The sequence below is a fragment of the Macaca mulatta genome, chromosome 10 (assembly GCF_049350105.2).
Source record: "Macaca mulatta isolate MMU2019108-1 chromosome 10, T2T-MMU8v2.0, whole genome shotgun sequence".
Taxonomy (NCBI): domain Eukaryota; kingdom Metazoa; phylum Chordata; class Mammalia; order Primates; family Cercopithecidae; genus Macaca; species Macaca mulatta.
The window spans coordinates 60,856,490-60,883,434 of NC_133415.1; the positions used below are offsets into that span (position 1 = coordinate 60,856,490).

The 26,945-nt window shown below is 46.3% G+C and overlaps 3 long non-coding RNA genes across 3 annotated transcripts in view; 2 read left to right on the plus strand and 1 right to left on the minus strand.

Moving 5' to 3' along the window:
- Positions 1 to 12,244, plus strand: part of LOC144332025 (uncharacterized) — a 187,390-nt gene extending 175,146 nt beyond the window's left edge. The window contains exon 2 of the long non-coding RNA XR_013399726.1: positions 9,952 to 12,244. This is a non-coding gene — a long non-coding RNA (uncharacterized LOC144332025). The remainder of the gene's footprint in view (positions 1 to 9,951) is intronic.
- On the minus strand, positions 8,131 to 24,301 carry LOC144332024 (uncharacterized). Its single transcript, XR_013399725.1, has 2 exons — positions 23,456 to 24,301; positions 8,131 to 8,698 (listed from the first exon to the last, which is right to left on the minus strand). It is a non-coding gene; the product is annotated as an uncharacterized LOC144332024 (long non-coding RNA).
- On the plus strand, positions 21,485 to 24,229 carry LOC144332027 (uncharacterized). Its single transcript, XR_013399729.1, has 3 exons — positions 21,485 to 22,105; positions 22,319 to 22,447; positions 23,013 to 24,229. It is a non-coding gene; the product is annotated as an uncharacterized LOC144332027 (long non-coding RNA).
- Positions 24,302 to 26,945: the final 2,644 nt, after the last annotated feature.

A 26,945-nucleotide genomic window follows, 5' to 3' on the forward strand; every position in this document is an offset into this window, starting at 1 on the left:
ACGCACACAGACACCACACACACATAAAACCACACACAACACACCAACATCACACACACACATAAACTCACACACAACACACTGACCATGCACACATACCACACACACATAAACCCACACACGCACTGACATCACACACACCACACACACAAAGCCACGCACAACACACCAACATCACACATACACATATAAACCCACACACAACACACCAACATCACACACAAACATAAACTCACACACAGCACACTGACATCACAGACACCACATACACACAAACCCACACAAAACACACCAACATCACACACACACAAACCCACACACAACACACCGACATCACACACACACATATAAGCCCACACACAACACACTGACATCACACACACAGACACCACATGCACACACATAAACCCACACTCAACACACCAATATCACACACACCAACATCACACAGAAACATAAACCCACACACAAAACACCAACCTCACACACACTGACATCACACACACAAAACCACACACAACACACCAATATCACACACACCAACATCACACAGAAACATAAACCCACACACAACACACCAACATCACACACACTGACACCACACACACACATAAATCCTCACACAACACACTGACATCATACACACAGACACTACATACACACACAAACCCACCCAACACACAGACATCACACACAGACACCACATGCACACATCACACACAGTCAAACCTCTCTCTTACACACACTCTTCCATCACACCCTCACAGAGTCATGACACATGAGCATAACTACACACATGTCACACAAATATTCACCAACAGGACACACAGACACCCCACACACACACACAATGCACACACCACACAACCGTCTCCCTGGGCCCACACCCTGTCCATGCACAGACCACGGGGAGCAAAAGGGGCTGAAGTTGCTCTTGCCCCCACCTCCTGCGGGACGAGGGTGCACCTGAGACCAGACCCAGCAGGAGACGGGAGCCCCGGGAGCAGCCCAGCTCCAGGTCCTCTGTAAGAGTGTACCGGTCACCACCAGGCTGCCCTGCACGGCTCAGCAGGTTCCAGTGGTGCAGGGGGCACGGCCAGGCTGCAGGGAGGTGTGTCAGTGGTGCAGGGGGCACAGCCAGGCTGCAGGGAGGTGTGTGGGGCTGGAAAGCGAAGGCAGCGGAGACTCCCTGCTCACTCTGATGTCAGAGGAGGTAGGGAGCTGTGAGGAGTGTGGCAACTGTGGTTCTGTCTGCGTCCCAGATCTCTCGCTGACCCTCTGCCTGCCTGCACCCACAGGACCTGCTGAGCTGGGCAGGGCAGCCTGGTAGCAGCCAGGTCACTCCTGCAGAAGACCTGGAGTGGGGCTGCTCCCGGGGCTCCCACCTCTTTCTGGGTCTGGTCTCGGGTGCACCCTCCTCCCACAGAAGGTGCCAGCAAGACCAGCCTCTCCTGCTTCTGAGGGTCATCCTCTCTCTAGAGCCCTGCCCTGGGCTTCCCTCCTTCCCTACCTGGTTCTCTCCTCCTTCTGTGGATCCTCTCTAATAAACACGTACTCCCCAGTCCTCATGTCAGGGTCTGCTTCAGGGGACACAGGCTGCTCGGCGGGGGCTTCCACGGTGGGGACTCCCATGGCTTCTTTCTGGCTGCCCTGCCCTCAGGCTCTGCCAGTGGTGGCTCCCATTTCCCTCTCTCCCCTAAAGAAGAGCCTCCACCAGGTCCTGTTCTGGGCCTGTCATCCCAGGGTCTTTGGCTCTGTCCTTGGTGGTGCAGGTTAAATGATGTCTCCCTCAAAATACAAATGTCAAGGTCCTCACACCCAGTACCTCAGCATGTGACCTGATTTGGAGTTAGGGTCTGTGAGAGGTACTCAAGTAAACGTGAAGTCACACGGGTGGGCCCTGATCCAGTAGGACTGGTGTCTTTGCAGAAAAGGGAGATCTGGAGAGAGACAGGCACAGGGGGAAGGTGATGTGGAGAGCCAGGGAGCAGATGGCTGTCCCCCAGCGAAGGTGAGAGGCCTGCACTGGACACGCCAGCCACTCTCAGGGGGATCCAGGCTATCTAGCACCTTGATCTCAGACTTCTGACCTCCAGCACTGTGCAAGAATAAACGTCTGTGGTTTAAGCTGCCTGGGGTGTGTTCCTTGGTGATGGCAGCACCAGCAGACACCCGGTGAGCAAGGCTCTGCTTTGTCTGGGCCCTCGTGGTGTCCCATCAGTGGCCTGTACCTGACAGAGCCACGTGCACCTGGGTGGGGTCACCTGGTGCTCACCAGTCTCTTCACATGGAACATCAGGCCTGGTGGACGGGACTACCCCAGCATAGGCTCCACCTGCCAGCCTAACTTGCTGTGGGTGCTAAGAGAAGTCTTTTGGGCAGTTTACTTTTTTATTTTTCTTGCAAACCTGGAGATGGAATCAGCCTGCAGTACGTGCCTGAGGCCCTGGGAGACTCTGTGGGGCTGAGTCCCACCCCTTCTCAGCCTAGGGGCAAGTGTGACTGCTGAGGAGGCCCATCCAGGCTGATGGGATGGCGGGGCCTCAGGCAAGGAGGTGACCCTGGCTGTTCCCTAGTGACATGTAATTTCTACCTCCCTCACAGGACCCAGGACAGCTCGGAAAACCCCTCTGAGGAGCTAAACTGTATCCAAGGAAGTAATGCTGTGTTCTTGCCCTCTTCCCGGGTACCCACAGGGCAGTTCTCAACATTTCAGAGCCCTTGGAGCCTCCAGTGGCCTCCTGCTGTGGTGGGAAGAGCCAGCCAGCCAGAGCTCCAATTCCAGACCCACTTTAAACTAACCTCACCTCAGTTTCCCCACCTGAGTGATGGGGATAAGACTATTCCCTTCAGAGTTCAGTACAATGTGGGCACTCTGTCAATGTGCTTGCCAATGTTCTAGAAAACAACAGTGGCTCTGGATGATTCGAGGAGAAAGCAAGGGTAGTGATAAGGACAAAAAAGTAAAACTGGCTGTGCCACAGAAGGAGAAGGGGAAATTTAGGTAAGAACTCAGAAAAGCATCAGAGTTAGCCAGAGAAAGTTTTTTGGGAGGTGGGCTCTGTTCCAAGATGGCCAAATAGGAACAGCTCCGGTCTGCAGCTCCCAGCGTGATTGACACATAAGATGGGTGATTTCTGCATTTCCAACTGAGGTACCTGGTTCATCCCACTGGGACTGGTTGGACAGTGGTTGCAGTCCACAGAGGGTGAGCCGAAGCAGTGTAGGGTGTTGTCTCAACTGAGAAACACAAGGGGTGGAGGGATTTCCTTTTCCTAACCAAGGGAAGGCATGACAGACTGTACCTGGAAAAATAGGACAATTCTGCCCAAATACTGCACTTTCCCCAAGGTCTTAGCAACCGGCAGACAAGGAGATTCTCTCCCATGCCTGGCTTGGTGGGTCCCATACCCACGAAGCCTTGCTCTCTGCTAGTGCAGCAGTCTGAGATTGAACTGTGAGGCAGCAGCTTGGCTGGGGGAGGGGCGTCCGCAATTGCTGGGGCTTGAGTAAGTAAACAAAGCAGCCAGGAAGCTTGAACTGGCCAGAGCCTATCAGAGTTCAGGAAGGCCTACTGCCTGTACCTCTACTCCACCTCTGTGGGCAAGGCATAACTGAACAAAAGACAGCAGAAACTTCTGCAGACTTAAACACCCCTGTCTGACAGCTCTGAAGAGAGCAGTGGTTCTCCCAGCATGGTGTTTGAGCTCTGAGAATGAGCAGACTGCCTCCTCAAGAGGTTCCCTGACCCCCATGTTGTCTAACTGGGAGACATCTCCCAGTAAGGGCTGAGAGACACCTCATATAGGCAGGTGCCCCTCTGGGACAAAGCTTCCAGAGGAAAGACCAGGCAGCAATATTGGCTGTTCTGCAATATTTGCTGTTCTGCAGCCTCCACTGGTGATACCCAGGCAAACAGGGTATGGAGTGGACCTCCAGCAAACTCCAACAGACCTGCAACTGAGGGACCTCACTGTTAGAAGGAAAACTAACAAACAAAAAGGAATAACATCAACATCAACAAAAAGGACATCTACACCAAAATCCCATCTGTAGGTCACCAACATCAAAGACCAAAGGTAGATAAAACCACAAAGATGGGGAGAAAACAGAGCAGAAAAGCTGAAAATTCTAAAAATCAGAGCACCTCTTCTCCTCCAAAGGATCACAGCTCTTCGCCAGCAACAGAACAAAGCTGGACAGAGAAGAACTTTGACAAGTTGACAGAAGTAGGCTTCAGAAGGTCGGTAATAATAAACTTCTCCAAGCGAAAGGAGTATGTTCAAACCCATTGCAATGAAGCTAAAAATCTTGAAAAAATGTTAGAAGAATGGCTAACTGGAATAAACCGTGTAGAGAAGATCTTAAATGACCTGATGGAGCTGAAAACCATGGCATGAGGACCTCGTGACACAAGCACAAGCTTCAGTAGCTGATTTGATCAAGTGGAAGAAAGGGTATCAGTGATTGAAGATCAAACTAATGAAATAAAGTGAGAATACAAGGTTAGAGAAAAAAGAGTAAAAAGAAATGAATAAAGCCTCCAAGAAATATGAGACTATGTGAAAAGACCAAATCTACGTTTGACTGGTGTACCTGAAAGTGATGGGGAGAATGGAACTAAGTTGGAAAACACTCTTCAGGATATTATCCAGGAGAACTCCCCCAGCCTAGCAAGGCAGGCCAACATTCAAATTCAGGAAATACAGAGAGCACCACAAAGAGACTCCTCGAGGTGAGCAACCCCAAGACACATAATTGTCAGATTCACCAAGGTTGAAATGAAGGAAAAAATGTTAAAGGCAGCCAGAGAGAAAGGTTGAGTTATCCATAAAGGGAAGCCCATCAGACTAACAGTGAATCTCTCGGCAGAAACCCTACAAGCCAGAAGAGTGGGGGCCAATATTCAACATTGTTAAAGAAAAGAATTTTCAACCCAGACTTTCATATCCAGCCAAACTACGCTTCATAAGTGGAGAAGAAATAAAATCCTTTACAGGCAAGCAAATGCTTAGAGATTTTGTCACCACCAGGCCTGCTTTACAAGAGCTCCTGAAGAAACCACTAAACATGGAAAGAAACAACTGGTACCAGTCACTGCAAAAACATGCCAAACTGTAAAGACCATTGATGCTAGGAAAAAACTGCATCAATTAATGGGCAAAATAACCAGTCAACATCATAATGACAGGATCAAATTTACATATAACAATATTAACCTGAAATGTAAATGGGCTAAATGCCCCAATTAAAAGACACAGACTGGAAAATTGGATAGAGTCAAGACCCATCAGTGTGCTATATTCAGGAGACCCATCTCATGTGCAAAGACACACATAGAATCAAAATAAAGGGATGGAGAAAGATCTACCAAGCAAATAGAAAGCAAAAGAAAAGCAGAGTCTGCAATTCTAGTCTCTGATAAAACAGACTTTAAACCAACAAGGATCAAAAGAGACAAAGAAGGTCATTACATAATGATAAAGGGATCAATTCAACAAGAAGAGTTAACTCTCTTAAATGTATATGCACCCAATGCAGGAGCACCCAGATTCATAAAGCAAGTCCTTAGAGACCTACAAAGAGGCTTAGACTCCCACACAATAATAATGGGAGACTTTAACACCCTACTGTCAATATTAGACAGATCAATGAGACAGAAAGTTAACAAGGATATCCAGGACTTGAACTCAGCTCTGCACCAAGCAGACCTAATAGACATCTATAGAACTCTCCACCCCAAATTAACAAAATATACATTATTCTCAGCACCACATCACCCTTATTATAAAATTGGCCACATAATTGGAAGTAAAGCACTTCTTAACAAATTGAAAAGAACAGAAATCACAACAAACTCTCTCAGACCACAGTGCAATCAAATTAGAACTCAGGATTAAGAAACTCACTCAAACCACACAACTACATGGAAAGTGAACAACCTACTCCTGAATGAGTACTGGGTAAATAACAAAATGAAGCAACTTCAGCAAAGTCTCAGGATACAAACTTCAGCAAAGTCTCAGGATACAAAATCATTGTGCATAAGTCACAAGCATTCCTATACACCGATAACAGACAAACAGAGAGCCAAATCATGAGTGAACTCCTATTCACAATTGCTACAAAGAGAATAAAATACCTAGGAATCCAACTTACAAGGGATTTGAAGGACCTCTTCAAGGAGAACTACAAACCACTGCTCAATGAAATAAAAGAGGACACAAACCGATGGAAGAACATTCCACACTCCTGGATAGGAAGAATCAATATCGTGAAAATGGCCATACTGCCCAAGGTAATTTAAAGATTCAATGCCATCCCCACCAAGCTACCAATGACTTTCTTCACAGAATTGGAAAAAACTACTTTAAAGTTCATATGGAACCAAAAAAGAGCCCGCATAGCCAAGACAATCCTAAGCAAAAAGAACAAAGCTGGAGGCATCACGTTACATGACTTCAAACTATACTACAAGGCTACAATAATGAAAACAGCACGGTACTGGTACCAAAACAGATAGATAGACCAATGGAATAGAACAGAGGCCTCAGAAATAACCCCACACATCTACAACCATCTGAGTTTTGACAAACCTGACAAAAACAAGAAAGGGGAAAGGATTCCCTATTTAATAAGTGGTGCTGGGATAACTGGCTAGCCATATATAGAAAACTGAAACTGGATCCTTTCCTTACACCTTATACAAAAATTAATTCACAATAGATTAAAGACTTAAATGGTAGACCTAAAACCATCAAAACCCTAGAAGAAAACCTAGGCAATACCATTCAGGACACAGGCATGTGCAAGGACTTCATGACTAAAACACCAAAAGCAATGGCAACAAAAGCCAAAGTAGACAAATGGGATCTAATTGAAGTAAAGAGCTTCTGCAAGGCAAAAGAAACTACCATCAGAGTGAACAGACAACCTACAGAATGGGAGAAAATGTTTGCAATCTACTCATCTGACAAATGGCTAATATCCAGAATCTATAAATAATTCAAACAAATTTACAAGAATAAAACAAACAACCCCATCAAAAAGTGGGCAAAGGATATGAACAGAAACTTCTCAAAAGAAGACATTTATACAGTCAACAGACACATGAAAAAATGCTCATCATCACTCTCCATGAGAGAAATGCAAATGAAAACCACAATGAGATACCATCTCACACCATTTAGAACTGCAATCATTAAAAAGTCAGGAAACAACTGTTGGTGGGAGTGTAAATTAGTTCAACCATTGTGGAAGATACTGTGGCAATTCCTCAAGGATCTAGAGCAAGAAATACTATTTGACCCAGCAATCCCATTACTGGGTATATACCCGAAGGATTATGAATCATGCTACTTAAAGACACATGCACATTTATGGTTATTGTGGCACTATTCACAATAGCAAAGACCTGGAACCAACCCAAATGTTCCTCAATGATAAACTGGATTAAGAAAATGTGGCACATATATGCAATGGAATACTATGCAGCCATAAAAAAGCATGAGTTCATGTCCTTTGTAGGTACATGGATGAAGCTGAAAACCATCATTCTCAGCAAACTATCACAAGGACAGAAAACCAAACACCACATGTTCTCATTTATAGGTGAGAATTTAACAATGAGATCACTTGGACACAGGGTGGAGAACATCACACACTGGGGCCTGTCAGGGGATGGGGGACTGGGGGAAGGATAGCATTAGGAGAAATACCGAATGTAAATGATGAGTTGATGGGTGCAGCAAACCAACATGGCACATGTATACCTATGTGTCAAACCTGTATGTTGTGCACATGTACCCTAGAATTTAAAGTGTAATAATAATTAAAAAAGAAAGTCTTTCGGGATGAAAATAAGTCTAGACCCTCAACCAATGCATCTTCCCACCTTCTGGCAAGGAGGGGAAAGAAGGGCTCATACCCAGTGTCTCTTTGCTGCAGTGGGGCCAGGGTCACAGTGAGGAGACTGGAGCTCAGAAGCAGGAGGGCAGGTGCGTGGCCTCCACCTTGCAGAGGAGATCGCATGTGGGTTTGGTTCTTGTAGAGAGGCCCAAGGCTTCTAGCAATCTTCCCAGTGCTGAGTTGAGCCCTGCCTGTCTGACCTCAGGTACAATCCTGATTTCCTTTTCTTTCTTTATTTCTGTAAAAACACGTGGTGAATGCTCGCCTGCCTGTAGGGTTTGGGAAAGGATGCTCCCTCCCATCATCTGTCCACAGCTGCTGCAACTGTCCCCAGCCATGGGGAGGGCCTGCTCCTCTGGAACAGTGAAGGTGTCCTCAGGCACCCTCAGGGAGGGGCAGGGGCTGATCCAGGCCCCAGTGTCCCATCAACTCCCTGGAGTTCTTCAGGTTCCAGGGAGAGGCCTGGGCTGGGTCTCCTGGGTGGGCCTCCTGGGTGGCTCTCAGCTGGACAGTCCTCCACCCCTCACCCAGCACAGTGATGGAGCCATAGCACGCAGTGTGTGGTCCAGGATTTGGAGCAAGAGACTGAGGAAGGGGGCTGGCGGGGAGAGAACGTCACTTTCTGAGTCCCACGCACCATCCACCCAGCAGCTGCTGAGGCCCGTGGCTCACCTTTGACCCTCACTGTGACCTGGCTGATCTTTCGGAAAGGTTGGTCCAGTTAGCTGGCAATATCCAGGAGGAGGACTCTGGGGACACCAACTCCAGAGATGCTCACATGCTGTTTTATCTAGAAAGCAAAGAATAGCGTTAGAAAAACAAAGTAGATTTCTTGCTCTTAGCTGATTACAACTCCTGTTACTGTGCTTTCAGCAGGGCCACCCTCAGACTCAGGCCCTGCTCATCTCCAGCAAGAGTTCCCTCTGTCCCAGCAGGGAGGCCGCATAGCTTACAAGTGCCCTGTCTCTCTCCTTGGGGTTGTTTTCCCAGACCCTCTGCTCTTCCTGCTCTGGGAGGGTTGACTCAACAAGGACAGCTTTTGGTATTTGCAGACTGAACCCCAGCTACCATTCTTGAGCTCTTGTTCGTGCCATGAAGCGTGTTTCACATGCTCTCAGAGTGGTCTGGGCTTACAGCAACTGTCCAACAGCAGCCCAGGTCAAAGCATAGATGTGGTGCAAAACCCACCCACAAGTGAGGATGGTGCTGGGAGAGCCTTCCTGGAAGACTTGATGGCAGAGCTGGGGTTTTGAGGGATGAATAAGAGTTTACTGGCGTGGAGGTGAGCATAGGAGGGGAGAAGGAAGACATTCCAGGCAGGCCATAGAACATGTTCAATGACACAAGACAGGCCACTGTGTTGAGGAAATGGAGCCGTAGGAGGGTGTTTCATAAAACAGTAGATGGATCTGAGCAGAATACACTCAAGACCACGTCTTCCCTTTTTCTAGGAGTGCCCTCCTCAGCCCATCATTCAGATAACAGGTTCTTAGAGGCCTCCTCTTTTCACAGCCACTGTATTGTTGGTCAGTTTGAGCTCCTCTACCTGTCCTGATCAGGTAAATTTACTCATCAGCATAACCAAATCCTTCTTACATTTTACACCGTGGACTTCGATTTAGCCAGTGCTTCCTGGGGTTGTCAAGACCTCTTATATGAGTTATTTCACCAGATTCTCAAGTTTATCTATCCATGAGAAATGAGTTGTGAGAAAATGGAGGCTCAAAGATTTGACTTGTTTAAAGCTAGATAGCCAGGAAGTAGAGAAGCTTGGTCTTGTAACCTGACTCTTGGATAAAGTCTAACATTTCCTCACCGTGCATACCCACAGCTATTTTAGTGTCAACAGAAGGGCACAGTAAATGGGGAGAAATTTGCCACAGTCCCTGCAAGTGAGGTCAGTCCTGCAAGTCCAAGTTCAAAGAGCTGAGACAGTGGTGGCCACAGCTGATCTTTTTTTGAATGCCATCACTGTGTGCATGCCTTCTGTAATTTACTCCTCATAATCCAATGATGTGATGTGTCTTTATTTCCCCTCTCCAGGTGGAAACACAAGGTTATCTGAGGGAAGCAACTCCATGGGCCTTGCCATGCCTGCCCCAGCACAGGAGGGCAGTGCTGAGCTAAGGGCTGTCACTGACTGCCCCTGCAGGATCCAGACACCCCACCCGGCAGCTTGCTAGATAAGCAGGCAGATAAGCAACTGGATCCTGCCATTGTTAGCCTGAGCAGAGGAAGAGGAATATGGACAGCCCACAGCCCTTCTGCCTGCCAAGGGTACTGCCTTCTTCAACATTCAGCCCAAAGCAAGCGGTCTACATTTGCTGTGGCTGGGAGAAAAAATAAACACAGAAACTGTGAACTGATATGTTAGGTTGCTAAGGAAAGAGCTGCTTACAGCTTGGGGAACTAAAAGGACACTCACATTTTGTCTTGTCTTTTAACTCTTTCTTCTTCAGTATCATTAGGGGTGATCCTGGGATCACTACTGGAAAGGGATGAGAAAGACACAGAGCAATGCAGAGAGAGCGTGCTGACTGCTGAGACCCCTGCCCACTCTATGGGGACTTTGAAGGCTGAGATAACCCTTCAGAGTTGTCTTGGAGGGACAAGGGGCCCAGGCTCTCATGGCCCCCATTGAGCAGTCTGGGGATGCCATCCCGGAAGAAGGCGTAACTTTGGGTGGGGGGCTCTCTCCAGGCCAGACAATCCTGGAGGAATTGACCATGCAGCTGGGGGCTCTGGAGCTGGGGCTATGCTTGTCATTCCTGAAACCGGTTTGAGGGATGCATCAGTTGCAGGGTCCTCTGCACACATTCCCTGATATCTCGGCATCTCTTAAGGTTTAAGTTATGTCTATTAGGAAGTAGAAGCTCTCTGCTTCTCTGCAGATGCCCTGGTTGCCTCCCTAGATATCATTCTTTGTTAGCATCACCAACTTTGTCCACCCAGGGTCACAAAATTTTGCATAGAAGCTCCATTGTCTGAAATTCTCAAGAATAACTGTGTCCTGATCCCACTGGGGAAGCTGAGGTGGATGGGTCAGGCAGCAGCAGCCAGTCGAGGTAGGAGGAGTTGCTTCTGGTCTGGTCCAATTAGTAGAACTGGACAGTGCCCTTTGCAGTGTCCAGACAGAAGACTCTAAGGTTCTGCTCGGACCCAGGCAGGGATGGGAGCATGATATACCACATGGCATATGGTTCCATGGGCAGCTCTCAGACATGAACACTGGTTACCACCAAGATGAAGCTTTCCTGGCATCTGTCTTTGGTCCTAGAACCATCCTGTGGGGGTAAAGGGAAGTCTGGTCCATTTTCTGGGCCAGACTTTTTTAAGACTACCGTAATAGTCTTCAGATACACAAATACTGAATCTCTGATTCCATCTTGTTTTGTCATCAGACTCTGTAAAGTGGGAGCATGCTATAGTGAGGGAGAGGAGAAGGGAGTTGGAAAGGTAACTAAGAGCTTATTGGATAAGATTTAGATACTTTTCTCTCAAAATGTGATGAAAAGTGCTTTTTGTTTTCTTTCTTTTCTCTTTTTGCCTTTGTTATTCATGTAAAATGTACATACATAAAGTGTGCAAATTAATAGATCTATAGATCACTTTGTGTGTATTGCCATCTCAACAATATTAAGTCTTCCAATCCATGAACATAGGACGTCTTTCATTTGTTTAGGTATTCTTCAATTTATTTCAGTAAAGTTTTCTAGTTTTCAGTGTACAAGTGTTGCTCCTCCTTGGTTAAATTTATTACTAAGCATACTATTTTTTGATACTATAGTAAATAGCATTGTTTTTAAATTTTCATTTCAGGTTATTTATTAATAATGTATAGAAATACAACTTTTTGTTGATTTGGTATTCTGCAACTTTACTGAATGCTTTTATTAGCTTTAATAGTTTTTAATGGATTCTTTGGCATTTTTCTATTTATCAGATTATTTCACCCATGAATAGAAATGATTTACTTCTTGTTCTTTAATCTGAATGCTGTTGTGAGCTGAATTGTATTCCTCCAAATTCATATTCCTCCAGCACTTCAGAATGTGATTGTATTTGAAAACAGATCCTTTAAAGAGGTAAAATGATGCTATATGGGTGTATCCTAATCTAATCTGACTGGTGTCCTTGCAAGAAGAGAAAATTTGAACACACAAGGAGACACCAGGGGTGCACACGCACAGAAGGTGACCATGTGAAAAGGCAGAAATAAGGTAGTCATCTGCAAGCCAAGGAGAGAGGCCTCAACCTCAAGAGAAACCAACCCTGATGACACATTGATCTTGTCCTTCTGGCCTCCAGAACTATGAGAAAATAAATGTCTGCTATTTAAGCCACCGAGTCTTTGCAACTTTGTTGCTGAACAAACTAGTTAACTAATACAGATACCCTTGTTTTATTATTGAATAATAACATCGATGCCCCAGGAAATTGTGCATTGTACCCAAGCCGAGTAAAAAAGGATTTCGAAAATATTGTGATAAAATGGAATTAAAGATAAAAATTTATTTCTCAACATAAGCAAGATGAAGAAACTTTTGAAACCAGTGATACAAGCTGTTCAGTCCATCCCTAAAAAAACTGAGGGTCCTGGGAATTTAACTATGTTAATCAGGTTTTTAAAACATAATTAACTGAAAAAATGGGTGCCCTTTAAAGATTTGTTAATATTAGAAAAAAAAGAAGTAAGAGGAGCCAAACCAGGCCTGTGAAGTGAGTGCCTAATGATTTCCCACTGAAGCTGTGGCAAAATTGCCCTTGTTTACTGAGAGAAATGAGCAGGACCATTGTCATGGTGGATAAGGGCTCTCTCATGAAGTTTTCTTAGGCATTTTTCTGCTAAAGCTTTGGCTAACTTTCTCAAAATACTCTTATAATAAGTAAAATGTTATAATTCTCTGGCCCTCCAGAAAGTCAAAAAGCGAAATGCCTTGAGCATCTCAAAAACTATTGCCATGACTTTTGCTCTACATTGGTCCACTTTTGCTTTGACTGGATCGCCTCCATCTTTTGGTAGCCGTTTTGGTAGATTGTGATTCATCTTCAAGATTGTACTGGTAGAGCCATATTTCATGTCCTGTAATAACCCTTTGAAGAAATGCTTCAGGATGGAGATCCCATTTGATTAGAATTTCCGTGAAAACCTCTGTTCTTGTCTGCTGCTGATCTGGGTGCAAGAGTTTTGGCACCCACTGAGTAGAAAATTTACTCAACTTTAATTTTTCAGACAGAATTTTGTAAACTAAACTAATTGAGGTGTCTACTGTGTTGACTATTTTTGTGTAGTTAATCATTGGTCCTCTTCAGTTAGGACGTGAACAAGATGAATATTTCTCTCACAAATTAATGTTGGATGCTTTACTATCACGGGCTTCATTTTCAGCATTGTCTTGTCTGTTCTTAAATGAGTTATCCATTTGCAAACTGCTGATTTCTTTGGGTCATTGTCCCTATGAAATTTTCGTAAAGCATCAATGTTTCACCATTCTTCCACTCAAGCTTCACTACAAATTTGATGTGTTTTGGGTCTTTTCTGCTCAGAGACCTTTCTCTCCATATAGAGAGAGCTGTTCCTTTTTCTCTTCTCTTCTGCCTATTAAGCCTCTGCTCCTAAACTCTTCATGTGTGTCTGTTTCCTAAATTTTCCTGGTGCATATGAACCCCAGGGTATATAGCCCAGACAATGTAACCATGTCATATTGGGGACCTCATCTGGAATATCAAGGTACAACATTCATCAAAATGTGATAAAAGTTACAGGTATCAATGTCTGGATACATCATACTCCAATCAAAGCCTAGAAAGCTGATGGAGCAACCCTTGACAGCCCAGATAAACATCCTGGATACCAATTTGAAGAAATAGGAGATCTTAGGTGACAATCATAAAGGACAAATAAATGAGCAAGGGCTACTCATCCCACTCAGTCCCACCTTTACTTTCCGTCATTTCTACTTTTCCCCTCGAGATGTGCTGTCAGATATTAAAACTTATTTTTGATGCATATTTGCAGGGAGGTTTTAATTATCCATGGGATTGCATTTGTAACTTCATAGACCCCCAAAAGGGAAATGTTGTGTCTCGGCAATTTAGATGAAAATTATCTACTACACCACACTTGCAGGAATTGCGATACTGACTCTATTTGCAGTGAGACTATATGCTGTGACACCTTCTAACTGGAATATCAGACAGAGAGTTTCCATTGCTATAGTATTTTGCTTAATTATTATCCTTATAGCAGGAATAATAGTTACCAACAAAAAGGAAGCATGAAAATTTTACTGTCACTGAGTCCACAAGGACTTTTTATTGGGTTTGGTAATATGTCACACCCTGGCTATGAAAAGAAGGTTATAAAGGAAAGAGATTTTATATAACAAAGGATCCTGGATAGTAAATACTTGTCTTAAAGAAAATAGTTGGTTGTTGAAAAGAGATGTTTAGGACAAGTCAGAAGGTTTAAGCATGTTGTTGATGGTTGTGGAAATCAAGAAAAGATTATAAGGATGGATGGTAAATACTTGTCCTAAAAAGAATGGTTGGTTGTTAAAAAGAAGAATATTCAGGACAAGTCAGAAAGTTTAAGCATGTCATAGAAGGTTTGTGGAAGCCATGAAGGAATTAGTTGCAGTAAAGATTTAGCTAAGATTTACACTAAAATTACACTTGCCACTCAATAACATACTTCTCCCAATCATATTGCAAGTTATAAAAGATGACCTAGACCTGAAATTATTCCCTAATGGCAAATCAAGGGGGGAATATATGTTTTTCTCAAAGAAAAAAATGTTGAAAAGATAAATAAAAGTGATAGACCATCAGCAAGGTTAACCAAGAAGAGAGAAAATTCAAATAACCTCAATAAGAAGCAAAATAAGAGATATTACAACTGACACCACAGAAATACAAAAGATCATTCAAGGTTACTATAAACACTTTACATACATAAGCTAGAAAACCTAGAAGAGATGTATAAATTCCTGGAAAAATACAACCCTCCTAGCTTAAATCAGGAAGAATTAGATACCCTTAACAGACCAATAACAAGCAGTGAGATTGAAATGGTAATTTAAAAATTATCAACAATAAAAATCCAGGACCAGATGGATTCACAGCAGAAATCTACCAGATGTTCAAAGAAGAATTGATACCAATCCTTTTGACACTATTCCACAAGATAAACAGGGAACCCCCTACTTTCTTCTATGAAGCCAGCATCACCCTAATATTGAAACCAAGAAAAGACATAACCAAAAAAGAAAACTACAGACTGATATCCTTGATGAGCATAGATGCTAAAATCTTTAACAAAATACTAGCTAACCAAATCCAACAACATGTCAAAAAGATAATCCACAGTCATCAAATGACTTTCATACCAGGGATGCAGATATGGTTTAACATATGCAAGTCAATAAATGTAATACACCACATAAACAAAATTTTTAAAAAATCATATGATTATCTCAATAGAAGCAGAAAAAACATTTGACAAAATCCAGCATCGCTTTATGATTAAAACTCTCAGCACAATTGGCATACAAGGGATATACCTCAATATAATAAAAGCCATCTATGACAAACCTAAAGGCAACATAATACTGAATGGGCAAGAGTTGAAAGCATTCCCTCCGAGAACTGGAACAAGACAAGGATGCCACTTTCACCACTCCTCTTCAGCATAGTACTGGAAGTCCTAACCAGAGCAATCAGACAAGAGAAAGAAGTAAAGGGCATACAAATCGGTAAAGAAGAAGTCAAATTGTCACTCTTTGCTGACGATATGATCATTTACCTTGAAAACCCTAAAGACTCCTCCAGAAAACCCCTAGAACTGATAAAAGAATTCATTGAAGTTTCTGGATACAAGATTAATGTACACAAATCAGTAGATCTTATATCCACCAACAGTGACAAAGCAGAGAATCAAATCAGGAAATCAACCCCTTTTACAATAGCCATAAAAAACAAAAAACTTAGGAATATACCTAACCAAGGAGGTGAAAGACCTCTACAAGGAAAACTACAAAACACTGCTGAAAAAAATCATAGATGATACAAACAAATGGAAACACATTCCATGCTCATGGATGGGTAGAATCAATATTGTGAAAATGTCCTTACTGCCAAAAGCAATCTACAAATTCGGTGCAATTTACCATCAAAATACCACTATCATTCTTCACAGAATTAGAAAAAAACAATTCTAAAATTCATATAGAACCAAAAAAGAGCCCACATAGCCAAAGCAAGACTAAGAAAAAAGAACAAATCTTGAGGCATCACACTACCTGATTTCAAACTATACTATAAGGCCATAGTCACCAAAACAGTGTGGTACTGGTATAAAAATAGGCACATGGACCAATGGAACAGAATTGAAAACCCAGAAATAAACCCAAATTCTTACGGATCTTGGACAAAGCAAACAAAAAAATAAAGTGGGGAAAGGACACAGTTTTCAACAAATGGTGTGCTAGGGTAATTGGCTAGCCACATGTAAGATAATAAAACTAGATCTTCATCTCTCACCTTATACAAAAATCAACTGACAAGAGATATGTGATATGGTCCCAATCTTCACAAACTCCTGTTGATCACTAAACTGGGCTGACTGTCAATAACATTTTGTTAAGGGACGAAATCAGTAAATGGATGGGTTTTGTTAAAGGAAGACTAAGTAAGTGGATGGGTTTTGTTAAAGGAAGACTAAGTAAATGGATGGGTTTTGTTAAAGGAAGACTAAGTAAATGGATGGGTTTTGTTAAAGGAAGACTAAGTAAATGGATGGGTTTGTGTCCCCTTTCCTATCCACTTTCTGTGGAGGAGCTGGCAAGTTGTTTTTGCAAAACAACTCACTCCTTTCATCACTTGCTTGGATGTGGCTTGTCACCATACTGGCGCGTCAGCAGCACCAGCAAGGGATGCTGTGATGTGGCCTCTGCGTGGCTCTCTGCAGGCATCTCCCATGGCACTCCTGGCATTGCCCCTCTTGGCCACCCACCTTCTCTCTTTTGTTTGCACACTCAGCTTCTCCAGTCTCTAAGGATCTTTCGACTCCCTGCCCTCCTCACCCACACCCATAGGGCCCTGCTTGAGGTCTTTGCAGCTGGTTCCATGGTAAGGACAGGTCCTAGCACAGAGGCGACTCTCTTTTTTGCCCTGCCTAAGGAACCTGCCTACCCCCAGATGCTGTGGCCTTCCCCATGTGCTGCTGCACTGGAGCTAAGCTCCTTCCTTGCTGAGGCTTGCGCATTATTTGAATCCCACACTAGAGCGCATGCCCCTGAGCACAGGGACTTTATCTTAATTTGTTTCTCCATCCCTAGTGTCGACCACAGTGCGTGCCTGGCACATGGAGAGCCCATGAATGCCTGAGTGAACGTTTCCAATTCCCAAAGCGTCTGTGTACCCAGAGGTGAAACAGAGTCAGGTGGGCGTGCACGCTGAACTCAGTTCCCTATCTGGCATCCTTAGGTTATAAGGGAAAATTTCCACATGGTTGAAGCTGAGAAATTTAAGTACATTTGAAAGAGTAATGTTCCCAGACGTTGTTCTGAAATGTATTAAACACAGACATCTTGGTTCTCAGGGGACACATGTGCCACCAATGTCACCTGTTCCTAATGATGGATTCCAAGCACACAGCTCACCCTGAACCTGGTACAGGAAGCCCCAGAGGCTGGGCGGGTCAGAGTCACATTTGCCTCTTGCCTATGACTGCAGGGGCTGTGCTTTCAGGATTCTGAGATGCATTCTCTTGGTTCTCTTCTTATTTTCATCCATAACCTGGAAAGGTTCTCCGAGGAGCCTGCAGTGACCTGACTTATCGCTGAAATCCACCTACAAGCTGAGTGGCCCCTGCATCATCTGTGCGGTGCTCCCCTCCCTCTCCTGTGGCTTTGTCATTGCATGTTGTGGACTGGAAAAGGTCGAGGCCACCTTGTCCTGATCCACTCCAGTTTCAGCACTAAGGAGCCCGCCACTGGAGCCATGAGGCCCTGCTGCATCTCCTGGGCCACAGCACCACCCGGGGTGAGGAAGGAAAGCAGCTCTGGAGTGTGGGAGGGTAGGAGCACGTTCCCCAAACAAATATGGTGTTTGCTGGCCTCTGCCCAAGAGTGGGTCCCACAGCCCCGCTCCCCACGTGAGATGAGCCCAGCCTCCCCCAGGAGGCGATTTCTCCTCTCTGGGAAAGGCTGCCCCACAATTTGATCTGATGAGAAACTTCACAGTTCTTTCCCCTCAAAGACTCAGAGGGCTATAAAGGCAGTTACAAGTAATTTTTAAAAGCTTTTTGGCTGGGCACAGTGGCTCAAGCCTGTAATCCCAGCAATTTGGGAGGCCAAGATGGGTGGATCACCTGAGGTCAGGAGTTCGAGACCAGCCTGGCCAACATGGCGAAACCCCATCTCTACTAAAAATACAAAAAGTAGCTAGGCATGGTGGCATGTGCCTATAATCCCAGCTACTCTGGAGGCTGAGGCTGGAGAATCTCTTGAACTGGGAGGCAGAGGCAGCAGTGAGCCGAGATCGTGCCTTTGCACTCTACCCTGGGCAACAAGAGTGGAACGCCTCTTAAAAAAAAAAAAAATCCGCTTATTTTTGAGGCTGAAAATTACACTGAGGAAAGAGGAAAGATGAAGAGAGAAGGAAAGGCCTGGAGACAGAAGTGGAAAATGGAGTGGGACAAGGAGGGGACAGGGCCACATGGCAGGGAGTATGGGAGGAGGGAGAGCAGCTGGGGTGGCTACAGGTACGCATTTTGGCCAGAGGGGTGGATAAAGGAATCATCTTTGTTTATCAGATATTTCAGGATTGTGTGTTCTCTTTCTCACAGCTGATAGAGGCCTTTTCCCCGGACACATCCCAAATAGATAGAACTGGCAGAAAACCCTTGGAGCAGCCAGTGTCCAAGGTCCCCCAAGGTCGCCATGCGGCCCTGCCCTCTGTCTGGGATAGGAGGGGACTGGCCAGTTCTCAGCGCTGCGGGAGCGCAAATAACCCTGGCAAGGGACACACTTCTGGAATGTGAAGCGCCCACTAGAGGCCCCCGGCCGCGGTGGCGCACGCCGGGCAGCTTACTGTGCAGTCCCAGTCAGCTGCAGCTCAGCACAGCCCTCGAGCCCAATCTGCCTATGGTTGCACTGTCTCTCCAGGAGGGACTTTGGAATCAACCGGGTTTATGTTTCCTTTCCCTCTCCTTCTTACTGTTCTGCCACCAGACAGTCCCAGAAAGCTGGAGGCAGAACCCAGAAAGCTACAAATACTGCGGAATCTACAGGTGGGTGGGTGCGGCCCTCAGAGGTCCAAAAACCTAACTGAGCTCCTGCTCCCACAGCTTGCCTGTCATCAGCTGCAACTGCTCTGCCTACAGGTGCAACTGAGCTAAAGTTAGAGAAAATTTTAGGATTCTCCAAGCCAGGGATCTCCAACACTGTCACACATTAATGGATCACTTGCATTAAATGAAGATGTCCAGGCTGCACTCCAGGCCCAAGACACAAGAATCTCTCTGCTTGGAGTTTGGGCATCAACATTTTGCAAAGCTTGCCAGGTGATTCTGGCATGTGGACAAGGCTGGGGCACATGGCTTTGCAGAGAAGAACTAAAATTGCCATCAAGGTGCAATTTTCAGGACATCAGTTCATCTGGCAGGTCCTGCTCACATCACCTTTCATGTGCCTCTTTGGTCCACCATTCTGCCTCCATCCTTGTCCAGGGCCAGGTGCTCTCCCCCAGGCTGCAGCAGGGGCTTCCTCTTTGGTTTTGTGCTCTGCTCTGCTGACCTTCTGTGACCGCCCCATCTCATCCTCACATCTGTCTTCCCAAAGGTAGATGGCAATATCTGACCATGTGGCCACTATGTGTTGAATGAATGAATAGATTTTTGTACCTGCTCTGGTCGAAAGATACTCCCTGAGATGCTCCCACCCTGGCCACCCCTGCCAGTCTGTCTGGTCTCATTTCCAGATATCTCCTTTTGAGCCCAATCTGATGCCCACAGGGCTCTGTTTAGCAGTTGTAGGTTTAGCTCCCAGGGTTCTCTTTATGTTCCCTCCCTGGGGCTGCTGGCCTGGGATTGTAGGAAGTGTCACTGTTGCCTCCTTCACAGCTGTCAACCAGGGGGTCAGTGGGGACTATAACCCTTTTCCAGAGAGGATACTGCCCTCACCATGATTCCAAAGGTGAAAGCCCAGCGTGTTCATCCACATGCTGTTTGTAGCTCACAGGCTTGGCTGCAGATGAAGCAAAAACTCCACTTGGCAAGTGCGGCCACTGAGTGCTGGCCTGTGCAGGTTGCTTGCTATCTGTGTGCACTGCCCCTCTCTGTCCCCAGTACATGAGGACACCTGCCCAAGGCCAGCTGGACCTGCCTCCCGCTCTCCTCAGACAGCTCCTTCCTCCTTGGGAGAGAGGAGGAGAGAGGAGGTTGGCCAGTCAGGTCTTGGGCAGAGACCCTGCAGAGCGCTCCAGATCCCTATGGCCCATTTCCAGGATGTGCGGGGCCTGGACAGTGGAAGGCACGGGACTTACATCTTGGAGTCAGAATGGGACCTTGCTGCTAGAATCTTCCCTTTTTGGGAGTAGGGAGCCAAAGAGAATGAGGGGCCTGATGGGAGCCCCTCCAACCCAGGGAAGCAGAAGCTGGGGTATCCCGAAGGGAATTTTATAGCATTGGCTTCCTCCAGGAGAGGGGGTGCCCCCAAGAAGGACTCTCTGAACTGGGTGCCCAGATCACCTCTCTGCTGTTTTTCTACCATCAGTCCTGGTGCAACCCCCGGTCCCTCTGTCCGGTGTCAACCAGGGTCCATTTGGATGACACATCTATCCCTGCATCCTGGAAGCCAGGAGCACTCTTAGGCCTCGAGAGGAGCCCTCTCATCAGAGCCCATGTCTGCAGTGAGCGTAAGGGTGGTGGAGCAGCTGCCCCGGCGGTTTTATGTCTGTGTTGACGCAGTCACTGAGTACCTTACAACATACTGGGCACAGCGCCAGGTACTCAGCGAACCCAAGTGTTAAGGTCCAGCCCTTGTGCAGTGTGCTGTCTCATGGGGAGACAGATATTTAATACGTCATTGCATGACTTACTCTGAATTATATCACAAATGTAATGAGCACAGTGAAAAAAAAGGTGCCATGAGAGACAATACGTGGGGGTCCCACCTGCTCTGGGCGGTTGGGGGCTGCTCCAAGGAGAACCTGCTCCTTTGAATGTGAGATGCCAGGGCTTGGCCTTCCCTGGCTTCAACTACACTCATCCCAAAGTTAACACCTCTGTGTGCCAACTATCCCTGTGGATAGGGGCCTCTGACCTCACTTCTACCTGCTGGGAAATCATGTCCACATCCCAGGGCCTAGGTTGAGACCCTTTTCTGCTGTGGAGCTGCCCTTGCTGTTCCATTCCACACACCTGCAGCCATTTCAATGCCAGAAGGCTACTCTCAACCCAATTTTTACATTTCCTGTGCTATTTTCTATAATGTCATGTATGTTACTCTGCTTTCTGCAAATGTGAGCTGAACTCCCTGAGGAAGGGGTTCCCTGTTGGTGGGTGTCAGTGCCTGGGGTTTGTCCAGTCACTCAACACTCATGTATTGGGTTCCTGCTATGCACCAGCCCAGCAGTGAGTGTCCGGGACTGCAGTGGTGAGCCTGTATGGGAGGAAATGGGGAGGCAGCCAGGAAGGCCATCGTCTCAGCCTGGGGCCACACCGACTGCGCCCCACCCCCAACAGCCAGGAAGGCTGGGGAGCCATCGTCTCAGCCCGGGGCCACAGCAGCTGCGCCCCTCCACAGCGGAGGATCTGCTCCAGGGCCCTGCACTTGCACAGCAGTTTCCTGTGCTCGCATGCTAGTGTGGCTCAAGAACTTTCAGGTTGCACAATTGTACTTTACTCAGCTCCGTCAGGATCCCTGGGTCTGCACGGAATGTCAGTCCTGACTTGCGAAAAGCAGGCTAGGGAGTTGGAGCCTCAGCATGTCTAAGCCAGCCTCCTGGGGGAGCTGGGACTGGCTCCTGGGCTCAGGTTGCTGCCTCGTCTCGCCTCAGCCCATCCCTTTGCCCACACCTCGAGGTGCCAGCCCAGGTTACTAGAGGCAGGAGTGGCACAGAGGCAGTCCGAAACCCCATGGACACGTACTTGGTGGCACAGCCTCCTCTGAGAGTTTCTACAAGCAAGGGCCCTGTGAGTTCCACCACCAATCCCGAGGCTTGTGAGGAAACCCGGGGCTGGATTCCAGACTGTGCAGTGTGGGAGAGTCTCAGAGAACTCCAGAGGGTGACACTCACGCCCGAGAAGGAGACGTTGCCGTGTGTGTGTGTGTTGGGGATGGGGGGGAGTTGGGCTGTCAGCGGAGACACCCTTGGGTGGCCCCTCCATATGGGCTTTTCTTTTCAGAAGTCTGCAGAGCTGGGCCTGGGAGCCAGGGCAGCAACATGATTTAGCGACACAGAAAATAAGATTTCTGCCAAGAGCCACACCACCCTGATCTCAGCAGGTCTCAGAAGCTCAGCGGGGTCTGGCCAGGTTGGTACTTGGATGGGAGACTGAGACTATCAGGGTTAAAAAAAAATCCAGTTTCTCCCTGCTCTAAACCCCTGCTCTTCATTGCCTGGCCATTGCCTCAGGACCCATTCAGAGGACTAGAAACCTCTGAATGAGTCTCAGCCTCTCCCTTGCTTGCTCCTAAGGAGGGCTGGGTGTTAGCCAGCCAGGTCTGGGGTGCAGGACAGACAGGCAGGGTGGGCGGAGACAGGAAGGGAAGGAGGTTCCTGCTTCTTGGATCAGCTTCTGAGCTGTCTTTTGTTTTGAATAATTCAGGTAATGGGTAAACAGGGAGAAAACTTTTCAGTCCATGTAAAATGCTGATAAAGCACAGACAGAGGATGAAAATAGGAAAGATTCAAAAGCTGGAAGTGATGTGAATGTTTCCCATTTCAAGTGAAAGGCTATCGAGTTTTGGAAGAAGAAGAAAATAAATGAAAGATAACTTTAAGAAGTGTTGTTCTGGTTTTTAAATGGAATTCCCTTTAGCATTCTTTCAGACACTTGAGTGAAAACTGAAATTAACCACTGATGCCTTTTGTTTCAGGCTTGTGCTGCTTTGACAGTGACTCTGTGTATAGCCTGGACCACATGAAGCCCAGTTTCTATTTGGATTACACATACACAGGTGCATGCACACACACTATAGAAGTGCATCTCAGAAATGTACTCTTAAGGGGACAACGGAAATGATTCATTGCACCATGGAAATGTATTCATTCATCTGTTAAGCAGCCGTGTCTATCTCACTGATGGATTAAGGTCCAGTCTTATTCTGTATGCTGACTCCTTCATTCCCCTCTCCTTGGCAAAGCATTTTACTTCAGCTAGCTTCAAAGGGTGTCACACCCAGGCTACAGAAATAAGTCTCCTCTCTGCTTTAAATTTCACAATGAACCCTGCTATAGAAATCATAAAACGAGATGCTTTTCTCATCTGCTGCAGCCAGCCCCAAAGTGCATCCAGCCATATCAAATTAAAGCTGCTTACCGTGTCAGCTCTGGCTGAAACCAGTGCAGAAGCATTGCTGAACTTCCTGGAACTTGTGGACAGAACATCTGCCAAGGCAGCTGGAAGCTGAAGTACCAAGAAAATTAAAACCCAGTGACAAGATGGATGAGGATCCCTTGCTCCCATGTTGTGCCTAATTACCCAGAGGAAAAGCCAACAATGGGTACTGTAAATTGTCCTTGGAAAACAATCCTGGGAGTGGTTCTGCCCTTCTCTGTCCCCAGCCAAGCCTCCCTACCTACCCCACCCCCAGGCTGGCTCCACCAGCCTCCTTCTAAGGAACCCTTCAAGTGGGCTCCATCCTGCTCCACATCCCCAGGCGCCGCTTCCTCTGCATTTCCTCTCCCTAAAGGAGGCCTCACCCCCTTCCTGTTTTCCAGGTCACTAGTGACTTCAACTCAGGGAAGGGAAATGTTATCTTGAGCCCTTTCCTTTGTCTTCACCTTCACTATTTGGCTTAGCTGTAGATCTAATGATACATGAGGGGAAGAACTGCTTTGGGTGCTTGCAAATGGGGTACAAGGAACCAGTGACTGACTCTGGTGCTTATTGTTGGGCGGTTCCACCAGGTGCTGGGACCCTTGTCTTCAAGTCCAGCTTTTACAGGTGGCAAGGGGCAGAAATGATGCCCTAGGGCAAAGTAGCAGAATAAAAATCACTTGCAAACACAGGCTTCGGTCACTTGTAAGGAGACAGAAGCTTAATAGCTTCCAGCCTTCAATATAAAAATAAAGCTCTGTGAAATATATAATACATAAAGTGTGATTCCTATTTTTAGGTTACAATTCTTCTTTAAAACACAAATATGGCCAAAGGCAAATGTTGGACACCCATGCAATGTGCTTGTCTTAAATTCTTGGATGCCATGTTTATGTACTTATCCCAAAATGTCGGCACCAGCGCAATGTATGTTTTCTAAAATTCCTTCTGTGTCTTTTAGAGGATTATAATACCTGATTTCTTACCCCATGAAACACAGCTGCGGGGTAGCGATCAGAGGAGGACTCTGGCCCAGTGGCTTGATGTCCTCCGTTGAAGAGGGGATGGAGATGGACCCTCCCTCGTTGTGATGCATGAAAGCAAAGTGAATCCCTGCATGGCTGGGTCAGAGGTATTCAAAAGGCCCATAGGGGCATTTGATCTTTTCTCTACTGCTGTCTTGACCTGAGCTTCCTCCTCAGCATGGAGAAATGGACTGGAAGAAGCTTCTAAGGGCAAGATGAGGCCATACAGGACTCCTCCTTCCTGAATCTCTTTGGATCAGCACAAGTGCCTTTCCCCCAGAGCAAATATTTTGGCATCTTCTTAGAAGATGCTCCGGCTCAGTGGAGGTGCAAGTTAGCAGGGTGGAAGGCACTTTTCTGGGCATCAGCTGTTATTTTTTGACTATTAATAACAAAAGACACACAATGCAAAGCACTTTGCTTTCTCTGAATCTCATTTAATCTGCTTGGATACTATGAGGAAGCCGGGAGTTAATCTCCTCACTTTTTTTAGACCGAGGCTCAGAGAAGTGAAATGACTTGCCCAAATTAACACTCATTTAGCAAATATTTACAGATCATCTACTGAGTACCAAGCACTGGTTTCAGCCATGGGTTTATGGAGAGGAAAAGCAGAGAGGTCCCTTGTCCTCCTGGCACCTATGGCCTGCACCCAGGGCTGCCTGAGAATGGGAAGATGTGAGCAGCTAACCACGGAGTGGAACTGGGAGCAAAAATAGCATTTCTCTGGGCATCAGGTTTGAGATGAACTGAGTTGCCCTTCAGGGACCTGCTGCCTCATCTGGATGCGTATTGGAGTGAAAGATCAGCTCTCCCTTCCCTGGAAGGGCTTGGTGCTGTGAGTCACGGCTGGCCCAGCTCACCGTGTTGAACAGAATTGCGCTACGTGAGTAGCAGTATTTAGAGAATCAGAGCGCAGTGAAATCGACTCAGCTCAATGACCGGAGGGAAAATTGCCCAACCCTTGGAAGATTCAGAAGACACTAGGGGAGTTTACAGGGCTTTGGGGAAAATTAAATAATGTATATGAAACAGTTTTTGAAGAGAGGATTAAAACATTCTTCCAATGCAATTTATATTCTCCTATTTTCTAAAAAGACTCAAGGCAAATTATAATAAAATAAGTAGAAAAATTAGGATACGTAAAGATAAAGATTGAAAGTACACAACATGCCCTGAAGGAGAAGAAAGACAAGTCACAAGATAAAATCTACTTTAATGAAAGTTGCTGACTCAAGAATGTAGTTAACATCTGAGCCCCGGGCAGCCATGGGAAAAGGTGAAGCGCCGCCATGAGTTACATGACTTTTATTCAAGGTTGTAAAGACATGTACTTCCCTCAGCCCCAGATGCCAGGCGGTGTCCTCCCCTGCAAAGAATCTCTGTATAAATGAAATGAAAACAGACACGGTCCTCAATAGCTTTTGATTTAACTAGAAATAATGTGATGTGATCATGTATCCCAGCCAAGTATTATTTTTAAGAGCCTTGAATTCCAGTGATTTCTGGGCTTGAGGCCCTCTAAAATTTTGGCTGATAGGCCCTGCAGAGATGCGGAGAGACTGTTTTTGGGGACTGTGGTCAGATGACGTGGCTGTGGCCCTGTGTGCCCTATGTGCCACAGCCAGATCACCCTGACCACAGTCCCCAAAAACAGTTGGGGGATTCCACTGTGGCCAAAGTTCTGAAATGTGGTCTCCATACACCTTTCAGGGCCACTGTCAAAGCTCCTCAACCTCCCCTGTGCCTCGATGTCATTGGCTGTCCTCTCTTTCTGGGATGATTCTGCTGCCCTGCCATGCTGTGCACCCTCATGTCACCCTCAGCATCTCCCTGCTGCCCAAGCACCCGCCAGTTCCAGGCATTCCTAACGTCATAGCTGAGATCCTGGCTTATGTACCCCCCGACCCCCAGCCGGGTGACCTGGGACAAATGCTAAGAAAGGGAAAAAAGGAAGAGGTCATATGGTCATACTAAATAACTGTCAAAGTTTCCTTTCAGCTCTCATGCCCCTGTTAGGATCAGTGACTCCTGACAGGTAGAGAACCACCTCTTTGAAAGGTTTTCATTTCGACAAGGATACAGGGTCAGGCTTCTGTCATGGTCCAGTGATAGGACTGAGACTTTCATATTTTCATCCAACCCTGGCGAATTTGGTGATGGCCTTGCTGATGACAGAAGGACCCTGTCTGACTGCTCCCAACAGCTGGAAAACCACATAGTGTGAGTCATCTCCACCCCACTATGACTTCTGCCAGGCTCAGCCTGAGTCAAATGACATGCAATCAGGGGGCAAGGGCTGGGGGACAGGGAAATGGCCCAGATGACACTACTGTCACCCTCACCCCTCAGCCCAGATTGCCCAACTGAACACTTTCCCTGCCATCTGATGAAATCTTTATGGTACTGATGGCAGAGTAGACACTCTCAGGAGCAATCCTGGGTCCTTAAAGGGGAGAGTTCCT